Source organism: Equus caballus, chromosome 22 (genome assembly GCF_041296265.1).
Source record: "Equus caballus isolate H_3958 breed thoroughbred chromosome 22, TB-T2T, whole genome shotgun sequence".
NCBI classification, from domain to species: Eukaryota; Metazoa; Chordata; class Mammalia; order Perissodactyla; family Equidae; genus Equus; species Equus caballus.
The window spans coordinates 32,692,232-32,706,182 of record NC_091705.1 but is presented as its reverse complement, the minus strand read 5'-3'; positions in this window follow the sequence as shown (position 1 = coordinate 32,706,182).

Sequence of the window (13,951 nt, the reverse complement as noted above, 5' to 3'; positions counted from 1 at the left end):
ACTGAGGAATGTTGGACACTCTCTCCTAGAGGTTTCTGGAAGGATTGAGCCTAGTTGCCCACAGCAGTAATCTGCTCCATGTCTTACCTTTATTGGCTTGTTTCTTCCCCTGTCATTTCTCTCCCGTCATATACTGGTGCTTCCTGGGATCACCGTCCCAATAAACTACTAGCGCTCACTTTCTTGTCTCAGGGTCTGCTTCTAGGACATCCAGTTACGATCACATACTTTGTGCTAGACTCTCTGCCAAGCAACTAATGATAAAAAGAAGGAAGACAAACCCCTTATAATGGGCCTATAAGACCCAACATGGTCTGGCTCCTACCTATCTTTATGATCTCACCTCCAATCACTCCTCGACTCACTCACTTTTCTTCAGCCACATGAGCATCTCTACAGTTCCTCCAACATGCCAAGCTCCTTTGGCCACAGGCCCTTTGAACATGCTATTTTCTCTACTTGGAACACCCTTAACCCACCCTTTTGCCCAGCTGCCTTCAGGTCTTAGCTTAAATGTCATATATTCAGAGAAATCTTTTCTAGTCACTGTCATACGACCCTCCCTTCACCCCTATTGTTCCACCTCAATATTTTATCCATTTCTGATTTAACGTGTTCATCAAAAATTGTAATTATGAGCTTCAGCGCTTGTTTACTTCTTTAGTAACTATCTTCCTTTCTAGACTGGGCAGGGATGATGTCCTCTTTTTCACTCTTACATCACTAGTGTCAGTCAGAGTACCTAGCATATAGTAGACACTTGACGTGTATTTGTTGGATTAATGAATGGGCGAAGCTTGGAGTGGATACTTTTTGTCTTCTATTATTCTACTTGCCTACTCCTTTACATGCATACTCCTCCCCAAACACTCACATGCGCGATTGCAATCTTCCAAGACGTGTTACTATATTTTTTCCTCTTTGAGCCCCAAGAGAGCTTGAAATCAATTAATCAAAATCTATTTGTTGATAGGATAAATGGAAGGAGAATGATGAATAATTCAGAAGTCCCTAGCCCTGTGTCTTCCTTTAGTGCCATTCTATGACCATGGGATAAGAAATGTCTTTTGAGTCTCAGTTTTATCATCTGTACAATGAGCGCAATGATCCTGCCTCAATTCCACAGAGCAGATGGCTTGTGTGAAAAGGGCTTACAAACTGCAAAGCACCACACAAAAACCTTACTAAATTCCCTTGTGAGGTTTTGTGAATTGCCACACCAATCCCTTGCTTTCACACAGTAAATAACAAAATCCTTAAACCCTGAGAGCTTGCTTACGGTTACTAACAGTTCTCCGTGAATTTCATGTTCCCAAGCACACTTGAGGCAAAAAGCCAGAACAGAAGCTTCCTGCACCAAAGGAGGCTTATCAAGCACGAGTCTTTCATTGCCTGCAGCTGGATTCGCTAAGCCAGACTCACGCTGGGTTGTTTCAGGACACTGGACAGCTCCAGGACCAACAGCACAGCCTAGAAGGGGTCCCAGGGAAGCATCACCGTCCAGTATAAGATGTGATGCAGGGGGAGCCTTACCTGATCTGTCAGTGGAAGGTCAGTTGAGTGAGGGAAGGGGCAGCAGAGATGACAGTTAACCTTGGATTTGCATGTAATGAATCCAGGAAAGGGCCAAGGTTTGAGTGAAGTGGAAAGGGTGGGAGATCTAAATAGTCACATAAATCTTAAATTTGGTCAACTTCTCACTCATTTGAGAGATGAATTCTAGGACACAGGAGCACATGGATTGATTTAAGGGAGGATTTCAATGGCCTCCTGAAATTAGGATTCCTAGTGTTCTCTTTAAGAATCAAAATCAGGAGGGGAAGCATGGCCTTGGGTGCCCAATAATCCTGGATTTGAATCTCACTTCCTCATCTTACTAGCTGTTTGATTGGGGCAATTAGTTCAACCTCTCTGAACTTGGAGTCCTCATCTACATAGTGAAGGTAATGATACTTGTATTATTGAATCACTGTCCTCATTTCAGCATCCTTTCCTGCAACCATATACTGGCCATGGCCTCATCATAAGTAGAATATACTCCCTGCCCTTGATTTTATATTGGCCATGTGACTTTTTTGGCCAATGATATATGAATGAAACTGCCATCCGCATGGGATGAAGATATCCTGGCTAGCTGACTAATAACAGGAGGAGGATAGAGATATGTCGATCAGAACCACACCAGCCAACTCACAGACTTGCAATGAGAAACAAAGCTATCCCAACCAAGTTCAACTTGAACAAGTCAAGCACCAGCCAATCCACAGATTTGTAAGTGATAATAAGCTGTTGTTTTAAGACACTGAGTTGTGGTGTTGTTTGTTACACAGCAATAGTTAATGGATACAACAATCAGTAATACCTACCTCTCAAGTTGGTCACACAGGTTACATTAGACAATATGTGATTCGCTTCCAGTACAGTGTCTGACACATATGAGAAGCCCAGTAAATGGGGGCCCTTTCTTCCCCTGCCTTAAATGTGAAGTTTGTCTGGAGGCTGCTGCTGGCGGCTGCTGCTGGCTTCTACATTATCCTGACATTTCCAGCTTCTGCTTCTGAGACACCCTCAATGACTTTAAGGAGAAGAATGTTTTCCTTCCCTGTTTCATTTGCCTGGTGCCAATTAAATCAAATTTATAGAATTTGCTCTGGTTGGTAATTATCCCAGGAAATTTATTTGGGTCTGATTAAGAAGCCATTTTTACCCTCCTTCTCCCCCTCCCCGAATTTGCTGGCCGTGGGGCAGAATTACGACTGCAAAGTCTCGATTACGAGGGAAAGAAGCTTTTGCATTACTTATTTCTTTGTATTTGTATTTATCAAAACAGGTAAATGATTTCAGGCTACTCAGATCTCTTGTTAAAGAAGAGAGAAGTGTCAAGGATTTGGTCTCTCAGGCTCCTATAACTTCACTATAACCAAGTTCAAACTGAAGTTAATTATATTGCTAAGCCCTGAGTGGTCCCTTCAAGGCCACATGACTCATTAGTTTATTCCTTTGTTTATTCATTCTTTCCTTTTCTCTGCTGTATGAGATAGTGGTAACACGCATGAGCTCAGAGGTAGATTTCCTGGGTTCAAAAACTGTCTCTGCCAATTACCAGATATGTGATCTTGAGTAAGTTACTTAATCCCTATGAGACTCAGTTTTCCTTGTCTGTAAAATGAGAATAATAACAGTGGTCATCTCATAGAGTTATGAAGTCAAAATGAGATAAGTCATGCAAAGATAAAGTGTTCAACACAGCACCAGGCTTAGTAAAGGCTTACTCCATGCTTCCTGTGGGCTTCCAGTGGGCTCTGCTCTGCCCTGGGAATACAAGAATGAATAAGACATCATCCATGCCTCGGGGAAGGCGCAGTCCTGTGACAGGCACAGAAAAGTGAGTCACAATAAGGATAGCGTGCCGTCGGGGCAAAGAGAGCCCACTCAAACCAGTTTGGGAAGTGAGAAGTCAAGGAAGACTTCCTGAAAAGAGGTGACACTTAAACTGAGTTTTGCAGGATCATCTGGGTTTTAGTCTCTTTTGTTTGTCCTGACCCCTATCCAGGGGATGATCCCACACCTCCCCAGAGCCCTGTGTAGTTCCATACGTCCCAGATTGAATGAGAGATGCACAGAAGGCTCTAGAAAGAAAGATAATTATTTCATATTTATTAAGCCCCTAGAGTGAGTCACACATTTGTATGACTTTTTTAATTTGATCCTCACAAGCCTGCAAAGTAGCTTTATTGATTTCATTCTACATGTGAAGAAATTGAGCCTCAGAGAGATTGACTTGCCCAGAGTCACACGATTAATAAACAGCTGATCAAGGGTTCAAGCCCAGATTTCTCAACTCTAGGCCCAGTTCTGTCTCTGTTATGCCCCCTAGAACATTCTGAAAGGAAAAGAGGACCCGTTATTGGTTTACTAAAGAAGGAAAGGCCAGATCTGCCAAAGCATTTCCTCCTACTTATATTTCTACAATGCAGTTAATATATAATCATTAAATTAATCAAAACCTAAAATCAGACTCAGAATTAAAACTGTAGCATTCCCAGAGGTTATAGGAGCTCCCTTTATCAAGGGTCCTGATTCCCTTACTCCTCAAAAAAAATCACCAAGAACCCCACACAGACAGTTTAGAACTGTTTATCACTGGGTTGTAATTTTCTTTGTAACTCTGAGAGGATGAAATATAACCTCTCCATTTCCTCTGACTTTCGATTCAGAACAGAAAACACAACATACCAAAAAGACAGCAAGGATGTAAGTGTGTCTAATTTTTAAATGATCACAAATGAAGGTAGAGGTAAGCGTGAAATAGGAAGGAAATTATGCAGAGCAAAAAAAGGAAGAGGCTGAGAGAAAAGAGAGAAGAAACAAGCAGACAGGCTGGGCCCAGTTGAAAAAGCAGAGCCCCAGAGAGAAGGAGAGAGACAAATGCGAGAGAGAAAAGTGAGTGAGTTACAGAAGAGAGGAAAAGTGGTAAAAACGAAAAAAAAAAGGCAGGAGAGAGACAGGAAACTCTAGGCTCAGAGAAAGAGGCTCAGCAAGGTATGAAATGAGTTGGAGCAGGAAGTTATTCTTGGCCATGGCTTTCCAAATGCTTCCACCCATCTCCTTCCTTAACTGAGTGATGGCCAGGTAGCCATTATTCTCAGTCCTTCTACACCCCTCTGTTCTTCAAAGGACATTTACACAGCAGCACATCCTACAAGGAAGAGGATTATTCTTGGGACAGATGTAAATACCCTCTGAGAACTGGATGAAATAAAATATAGAACCAGAGTTTCCTGTTTATTAATTTGGAGTGTTGTTAGGAAGTCATTTCATCACATATTCAAGATACTTTCTAAAAGACCAAGTCAATGGCCCATTTACCTGGAGGCTCTTTTAAGCTCTATGACATTGAAAACAACTTCAACAAAATCAGTTCTTAGGTCAAAAAGAGACTGAGGTGAAACAGAGCAGAAATCAATTGATTTTTCTGAAATCCAGCAGGCTTTCCTGGGGAACTGAGACAACAGCCAGTACCGGCTGACAGAGCTATGCTCTACTCTGAATTTCTCTTCAGGCCCTGTTTTTCTCTGGAGCTCGGGCTCCTGCAGCCCTCTGTGAAATGTAAGGAGAAGGAACTGCTGGAGACCAGGGAAGACAAATAAAGCTGGTCTGACACCTCAGATGGTGGTCTGGGGGCACTAGGGCTCAACTGGCCAGAACCAGTTCTGGATCCGCCAGACTTAAAGGGCCAGGATGTGAAGTCCCTTGTCCTTTCAAGTCCCTCTGACTCCTTCCCCAAGCCCTGAGGTAGTCAGTCCAGGCCAGCCTGTGTCCTTGAGAAGAGAGGGTCAGGGGTGGCAAAGGCCTGGAATCTTCCTTACTGTCCCGAGACTCTGCCTGGCCTGAATGAGGAAGACCTCAGGTGTGTGTGTACTCAGGACCATCTCCATCTAGGGTGTGGTCAAAGCCGAGAGCACCTTAGGTCATGCCCTTTCATCTTGTCACCCAAAAAAACTTGAACAAGTAGTATGTTAATGTGGTATCATAAGAATTAAAGCTATGCAAAAATAGATAAAATAAAAAGCAAAAGTGCCCCCACTATTTACCACTCTCATCCTTTTCCCAGAAGTAATATTAATGGGAGTCTGGTTATCTAGCCTTCTAGGTAATTTCTTATGTATTTGCCTATATGCCTATACAGAGTTTAGCGATAGCTTTATTTAGGCCAATAGGATTATGCTATATATATAGTTCTGTCATTTGCTCTTGGTATTCAACAATGTATCTTTCCATGTTTTCTCATATTTCCATTTCAGTATATAGAGTTCCCCTTCTTTATCTTTATTTTTGACAGCAGTTTGATAGATAATTAGATCGTTTCCAATTTTTCACTATTACAAGCAGTGTTGCAATAAACACTCCTAGTAGATATCTCGCTGCACAGCACTTCAGTATTTCTGCAGGATAAACAGATATCATGAAGGGAAATTGCTGAGGCAATTTTCCATGTAGGGAAACTGAGGCCCAGAGAGGGGAAGAGTTTCTCGAATGTATATAAAATGCTAGGAGCAGAACTGGTACGAGATGTTAAGGGCCCCGGGTGCCAGGCCAGGCTCCTCCATGATACAATCCTCACTGGGACTGTGAACTTGGACATGCCCAGTCCACTCCCAAAGGCTACAGGATTTCAGACCCTGCTCTGAGTAAACAGGAACAAAAGTTCAGAGGCGAAACAGAGTGTAGCAACTCTAGCAACAGGAGGAAAAGTGTAGGGTGGCCCGAAGGTACCCGGCAGAGGACAGTGGAAAGAGCAGTGAGCTTAGAATTTAAATCCTTCCACTCCCATCCTGGCTCCCCAACCCTCCACCTGGGTCATTTCACGTGACTGAGCCTCTGTTTCCTCCACCGTAAAACGCATTTAATTTCCACCCTCCAGGTTTATTGTGAGGGCTGAGCAACGCGATCCACCAACAACATGATAATAGTGTACGTTGCTTGAGCTCTCAGCATGTACCTGCGACTCTGCTAGGTACTTTCCCAGAATCACACTATTTGACCCTCACAACAGCTCTGCGAGGTCGGTCCCATTTTGGTCCCCATTTGACAGATGAGGAAACAGAAGCACAGAGAGAAACTTCTTGCCTAGGGTCACCCAGCTAGTAAGTGACAGGCCCAGGAGCTAAAGCCAGGCAGCCTGCCTCCAGAGTTCAAACTCCTGGTCATAAGAAAGGCACTTGGAGTTTGTGGGTACTCCAACATGGGCATGAAGTCCCCAGGACAGGGTAGGGCATGCCTCTGGAGGTGCAAGGCCCCAGAGTGGGGACCAGGCCAAACGAGCCCCAGCTGGAACGTGCTGGACCTGGGCCACTGTCGAGTCCTGATGCTCAGCCTCTGAGGTTCTGCTGCCCAGCCCCGCCACCATAGGCCTCTCACCATTGCTGTTCCATGCCATAATTAACCAGCCCTGGAGAGGGCTGCCAGTACCCGGGGCTGGCAGGGCCCTAATGGAAGTGCGCTGACCATAATTGCCTCCATCCATCACCCTGGCCCACAGAGGGGACAGAGTCTGCCTGGAGATTTAAACAAGCTTGTTTCTCTGCAGAAACGAGAGCCAACGACACAGCCTGCCTTGCCAGGAGTTTGAACAACCAATGCAGACCAAAGGACGATGCAGGCTTTCCTGTCCCAGAAGAAGGGGAGAGAGTGGAAGGGATGGAGGAGAGAGAGAAGCAGCAGAAAGAGAGAGAGACAAAGATGAGGAAAAACAGAAATACAGAAGATGGTGAGCCAGGTAGAAGAAAGAGGAAGACAGTGTGCCAGAAAAGTGTTTCTCAAAGTGAACTCTCCAAACACCTTTAAGGATAGAGAGATGGGGGGTGGAGATATGTATGCGTGTGGATATATTTTATGTATGTTTGTATACGTAAACATATACATATATACATATATTTATGTTTTCATTTTGAGGATACCTTAAAAAATAAATATGATCCTATTCAGGATTATTCAGCCTATTACTCTTGGGCAGAGTACTGCCATCCAATTTAATTGCCAACCACATCCACCAGCAGCCTATGAAATACGGGGAGCAAGACTTCCTTTTCTAGGTTAGTGTGAAAACTAAGTAAGATGATGTTTATAAAATGCAGAGTCCACGCTCATCAAACAGTAGTCATTATTGCTACTTCTGTTCACAAGATACTCACCCAGAGCTTGGGAAAGTGTATTTAGAAGAAGTGACATGTGAGCTAGGTTTTGAAGGATAAAAAGTCCAGCAGGTCAACAAAGAAGGGAGCAGGCTTTCCAAGTGAAAGAGAGGAGGTCCTTGGAACAGGAGCAGCCAGCCATGCAGAGGAACGGCTGGAGTATCGGGAGTGAGAGGCGGTTGGTGGGAGATGCGGTCGAGGAAACAGAACCAGGAGCTCTGACTTTGTGTCCTTGGCTGTGGGAGCCAGAGGTCCTCCCTGGCCCCACGTTCCCAGGCTTGGAAAGTTTTCCAAGCTCACCACATTAGCAAGCAGGGGGATTTCCACGGCAGACCAAAAGAAAGGCATTAAGTGATGATAGCATTTCTTTTTGAAGTTTCTGTCACCATAGACAGGAGCTAAGTTGTACAATTTTTATTTCACCCAAAATACATGAGGGCATCCTCCTCCCCACCCCAATGAAACAAACCTCTGCCCCACACATGTGCACACCCAAGGAAGTCTGACGAAATAGTCACTGACGCTGTGTTTACTGTGTTTAGAGACAAAGGGATTTGGGCGGAGTATCATGTAAAAGCAAGATGAGGAAGACACTGCTGTATTTCACTAAGGTCCCTTTTTCTCTTCTTCCTGAGGATACAACTAGATCGCATTTCCCAGCTTCCCTACAATTAAATGTAGCCACGCAGTATAGACACTAGCCACACTTGCCCAATCCCCCTGGATTTCTGCATGTGCATCCTTCTATTTTGGGTGCTCTGATTCCAAGAGTTTGCCCCTACAACTTTTTTCGAGGCTTGTCTTTGGCTAATGGAGCCCTGTACTGGCAGAGAGGCAGAAATGGCTGGGAGTCCACATGCCCCTGGGGAGCCCCTAGCTAGTGTAGGAAAGCTTGGACCCCTTCGTTGAGGTGAGACTACCCTAACGTATAAATTACCCTCCCAAGCTCCCCCACGATCACGCCAACTTTTAGGACTTTGTCTGAAATTATACCCACGCCCGCCCTCTTCCCCCTCCCGGTCCTGCCTGCTTCTTTACTGGATTCTCCTGTGAGTACCTCCTAAATAAGTCACCTGCACATTAATCCTCACTCAGGGTCTGCTTCTGGGGGACCCAGCCTAAGACACCACGTGACTGAGTTCCAGCCAACAGAATGTGAGCAGAAGCGCCACCTCCTGGCCTTGCGTAAAAGCCCACCTGTGCTTCTCCATGCTCTTTTCCCTTCAGGCTGACAGGAATACAAATGACCCAGGGGGTCACCTTGGAAGACACTTACTGATGATGGCAGAACCTCCAACAGCCTAGAACCTTGAATTACCACATATGTGCTGACCAGGAACACTGCATTGGACTGTGAGGTGAGACAGAAACTTTTCCTGTGCTAAGCCACTGAAATATTTATATTTATTTGTGATGGCAGCTAGTGTCACTCACGCTAAAATAGAAAGTGACTTTATTCTAGCCCTCAGTGACATCTAGACTGGATGAGAGGCAAGAGTTGAGGAAACCCTCTATACCTCCAGGTTGGCCCCTAGGGAGCCGGAGCAAGCTGGGCCTGTGAGCTGGGGACACCTGTTGCAAAAGGACAGGATTTAAGGCCTCTTCCTAAAGGACCAGAATTCCCAGAAGACAGCTCTGCATTAGCTCCCAAGTACCTGGGGTTCTGGTGAAAGATGACCTTTCACAAAGTAATTCATACAGTGCCCATAGAATAGGGACAAAAGTTATTATCAGTAAATAACTATTTACAAGTGTCCATTTTCCCTCTGGATTCTAAGGAAAAATATTCTTGCTTTATGAGAAGATCCCTAAGATCACCTTTGTCGAAGAGAATCTGGATAATAGGCCAGCAACAGAAAATATTAATAGAAGTACAAGAGGATAAAATAATATACGTTAAAAAAAGAACCAAAACAACGTGGCTGGAAGGTCAGGAAGAGAAACATAAAAGTCATGGGAGCTGGGTCTTAGGGAGAGTTTAAGAGTTAGGAGTTGAACGTAAGAATAAGAGAGAAGGGTTAGCAGGAGCAGCTGCCATGCGCGCAGAGGGTGGTCATAAAGGCAGCGATCCGGAAAGAGGAAGTTTTGTGATGTTTTCTCTGCACTAAGGATGTCCTCCATCTTTGGCATTTCCTTAAGAGACTAATTACAGTCTTGAAATACTCACAATTAATTCTTGGTTCCTGGGAATGTGACACCATGCGAGACTGGTCCATTTGGAACCGTGGGATATATCAGGATTATACCTCTAACTGCTTTCAGGGAACTCTGGGATTCTGTGGCAGAGTCCAGAACACTTTTCATCTCTCCATTCCCATGATTTAAGGTGCATTTAAAATATCCTAGGCCCAACTAATTTCTTGAATCTGAACTACGAAAATTAACCACCATCTTTCACCATTCTATTCCGTGCTCCCTTAACTATTTGCCTGTGCCTCTGCTCTTCGTTTTATTGCCTACTAGTCAAGTTAACTGATAACATGTTTGATTTTTCAACTTGATTGTAAAATCTTTGAGAATAGGTGTTGTCTTTTTATCCTCAAAGCATCTGACTTGCACTCAATAAATGTAGATATCTGTCTTGTTCATCACTCTCTCTCCAGCACCTTCAAGATTATCTGATTGATGGTAGAAGACTGTTAAATGTTTGTTAAATGAATAAATGAAATAATCAATCAATCACAACCATCAAATTTGAGTTGATAAAAATCACAGCCTCCAGGTAAAGCAGGTCATAACAGTGCCTCATTGCTGCTCAAGTCTTCCCACTAACATTCACCTTTGCAATCAAATTTGTCCTGTGCTTACAGGTGGGACCTATCTCAGGCCCAGCCAACCTTAGCTGAGAAAGACGAAGACTGAGAAACGAAGCCAGAGCTGAAACACACCTCATCTATTTCCCGGATTGTTAGAAAAACCCCAGTTACAAATATCAAAAAAGGGTACAAATGCCCTTTTTGCCAAATGAAAATCTAGCACCTGGATTTATTTTATTTTATTTTTGCTGAAGAAGATTGGCCCTGAGCTAACATCTGTGCCAATATTCCTCTATTTTGTGTGTGGGATGGCTTCCACAGCATGGCTGACAAGTGGTGTAGGTCCACACTCAGGATCCGAACTCGAAAACCCGGGCCACCAAAGTGGAGAGCGCTGAACTCAACCACTACAGCACAGGGCCAGTCCCCAGTATCTGCATTTTTGGCTCACAAATTATACTCCCCTTGCTTCATGTAAAGGACAAAACACAGGCCCTAGAATCATGCATTTGCAGTCCTCTGGCTACAAGACAGGTGGCTTTGGTCAAGTTGTGTAATGTCTTTAAACCTCAGTTCTCTTATCAGTAAAATGGGCATGACAGCACCTACTTTACGGAAAGATTGTCAAGATTAGTAGAGAAGATCTGCGTAAACTCCCGACCCAACGCAGGGAAGTGGCACACAGCAATAGCTCCAAGAATGCTCGTCTCCTTTCTGGCTGGCGGCACACGCACAACTAGAGATAGAAAAAAAGAAAACTCTTTCTGATAGTTTCTGGATAATACAAAGAGGAAAGGGCTATAGGTCTTTTGTGTCCTTTAAGTTCATCTAAAGAAAAACAGGGCCATGCACAAACTCACTGTCCAAAATCATGTCCCGTCAGTAGCTCACTCCTTTAACAGTCAGTGTCCAGACACAGCATTGACAAGGAGAAAGGGTTGGAAATTGATTCCTTTATGCTGTAAACCGGATTATCTCTTCAGACAAGGATGAAATGGTAGTTTTGTCCATTTATCTTAATTGGGCCATTTACAATGGTGACAATTTGTAACAGAACAGAAACACACTGTTTATTTCTGTTACTTTTATCTTTTTAAGGAACAAGTGGAAGAAATTTACATAGCTAACAAAGGCTAAAGGTGAAATCTCTTTTACGAGAACAGACAAAGGACCAGAGTTCATTTTTGGAAATTTCCTTCCAATTGAGGTGTTGCTGATAATGCTGGATAACTTCCGGTTTTGGAATGACTACCTCCCTGGGTGTTCACCATTCACGCAGTCCAAACCCTACAGCTACGATCTCCTGGGGAATCTCCACACACTCTCAGCTGATCTCATGCCTGAGTGAAGAATATAATTGTTACTCTAAGAAATATTTGGTGCCTTAAAATTACGCGATGTGTCAAAATACAGCATTCTGTCAATGATATTTAAATTTTCATGGGTTTTTTACTCTCTTTCATAATATTTAAATGGTTTGACTATAAGACTAAACTGTTTTAAAAGCAACTTTACTCTCAGCACTTACAGCCTTTCATATAGACCCACATTCAAAGGTCTGAATTCTCTTTTAGAAAATCCTCGTTTACATTTGAAAAGAGGAGAGGACTTGCATCAATAATATAGATAATTTTAATTCAAAATTGCTCGTGAATTAAATTATTTGTATATTTCTGAAGGAAAATAATCCAGGGACCAAAATAACCTGGATGATTACCTTTATTTATTAACTCATTCTCCTAACTCTGGCCGAAACAACTGGCCTTAGAGAGCTTTTGAAGGTGGCATTTCAGAAAAATCAAAACACTCAGAATGTCTAACAATATTTTTTCCACTGGATTCACAGACCCGTGTGCTGGGAAATGTCAATGACTTATTTAGACAACCAAAAGAATCTTAGAACGAGAAGAGACCTCATGCTCCACATTTCTATAGAATCTTACAACTTAGAAAAAAAATACTTGCAAGAACGTTTTATCTTTTGATCCTAACAATCACCATGTGAAACACAGACCATAATCTCCACATTTACAGATGAGAAAACAGAGATTCAGAGAGGCAAATGTTTTGTTCAAGGTCACAGAGCAAGTAAGTGACAGACTGGGGCGGGACCCAGGTCTTCTAATTCCACGTCCAGAGCTCTTCTCACGACACCATAGCTAAATCTAGAGTCCCTCAGGATTGGGTTGGAACCAGTTGTCCCAAGGAGATGGCCTCAGATGGTGGCTCAGCATGCTATCCTTGGTCTTGTCCTGTCTCAACATGGGCTAAACATTAGAATCAATTCATGCCGATACCTGGGCCTCAATCCAGACAAATTAAATCAGAATTTCTAAGGATCGGGTCTAAAAATAGGTGTTTGAGAAGTTTTCCGAGTGTTTTCATGTTCAGCCAGAGTTGAGCATCATTGTCCTAGATTGGCTTTTGGACAAATAGATGCTGGGTCTGTTTTTAAGTCAAAGCAATCACAGGCGGTTTAGTTAGACATGCCTGGTTTCAAAATTATATCTTTTCCAGGCCTATTACCTTGCAATCAAGTCCAAAGTCTAAAGATGGAAGATTTAGCTTAAGACTGGAATCCAGAAAGATGGAAAGCAAATAGGTGACTTGGAGTCTTGGAAAATGGTGGATTAAGGTAATCTGACAAATTTCAAGCTAACAACTATTAGGGGTTCTGGATAATAAAATACTCTTAATTGAATTTTTATGGCAAGCTGTATATTTTGTTTTGGTTAAACGAACAAACATACTACCTGTATTTGTGAAGATATGTTTGTATATGTTTTCTCATAAGAAGGACCGTGAAAAGGGATATTTGCCAGGCTGGCATCAGTGGTTATCTTGGCAGAGGGAGAGGCATGGAGAATGGCAGAGCTATAATTAGTCTTTCCTTTACATAGCCAGCATGTGTTCTGTAATTTAAAAAACATAAAATGAAGAAAATTAAATTGATATATGAATCTACAAGCAATCAAAAATAACAATTAAAAACAACAATTTATAGTTTACATTTATGGTGACAAATATTGGGAGGCAGTCACTGATATGTTCTATATACATGAGAAGGAGTTATCATTCTATACACGTTTGTATTTCCTGTTTCTTCTGATATAGACTCTAAAGTCACATTGATGTCCCTAGAGACGTCCTGTTGAGTCCATTTAACACCCTTCACCCCACATACCCAAAAAAAGAGGTAAGATATAACTATTTTCAATACACAGCAGAGCTTAAAGGGAAGAAAAGAAACTCTTCAGATGTCAGAACTGAAGAGGGAACTACATGTTGGGTGGTAAGTAAGAGAGATGGCACTGAGCTGCCCAGAAAGGGGCAGGACGGGGAGGGGCTACTGCTCAGGTCCTAGCACTGGAGGCTCAACTCTAATGCCCATGAGTGGGATGGTCCACTGAAGGACCTAGTGGAAAGTGCAGCAATTGGGAAAAAAGAAATTATAACAAAAATTGAAAAGGGAAAGGCAAAAAGCAAGAGTGAGAAAAGAAA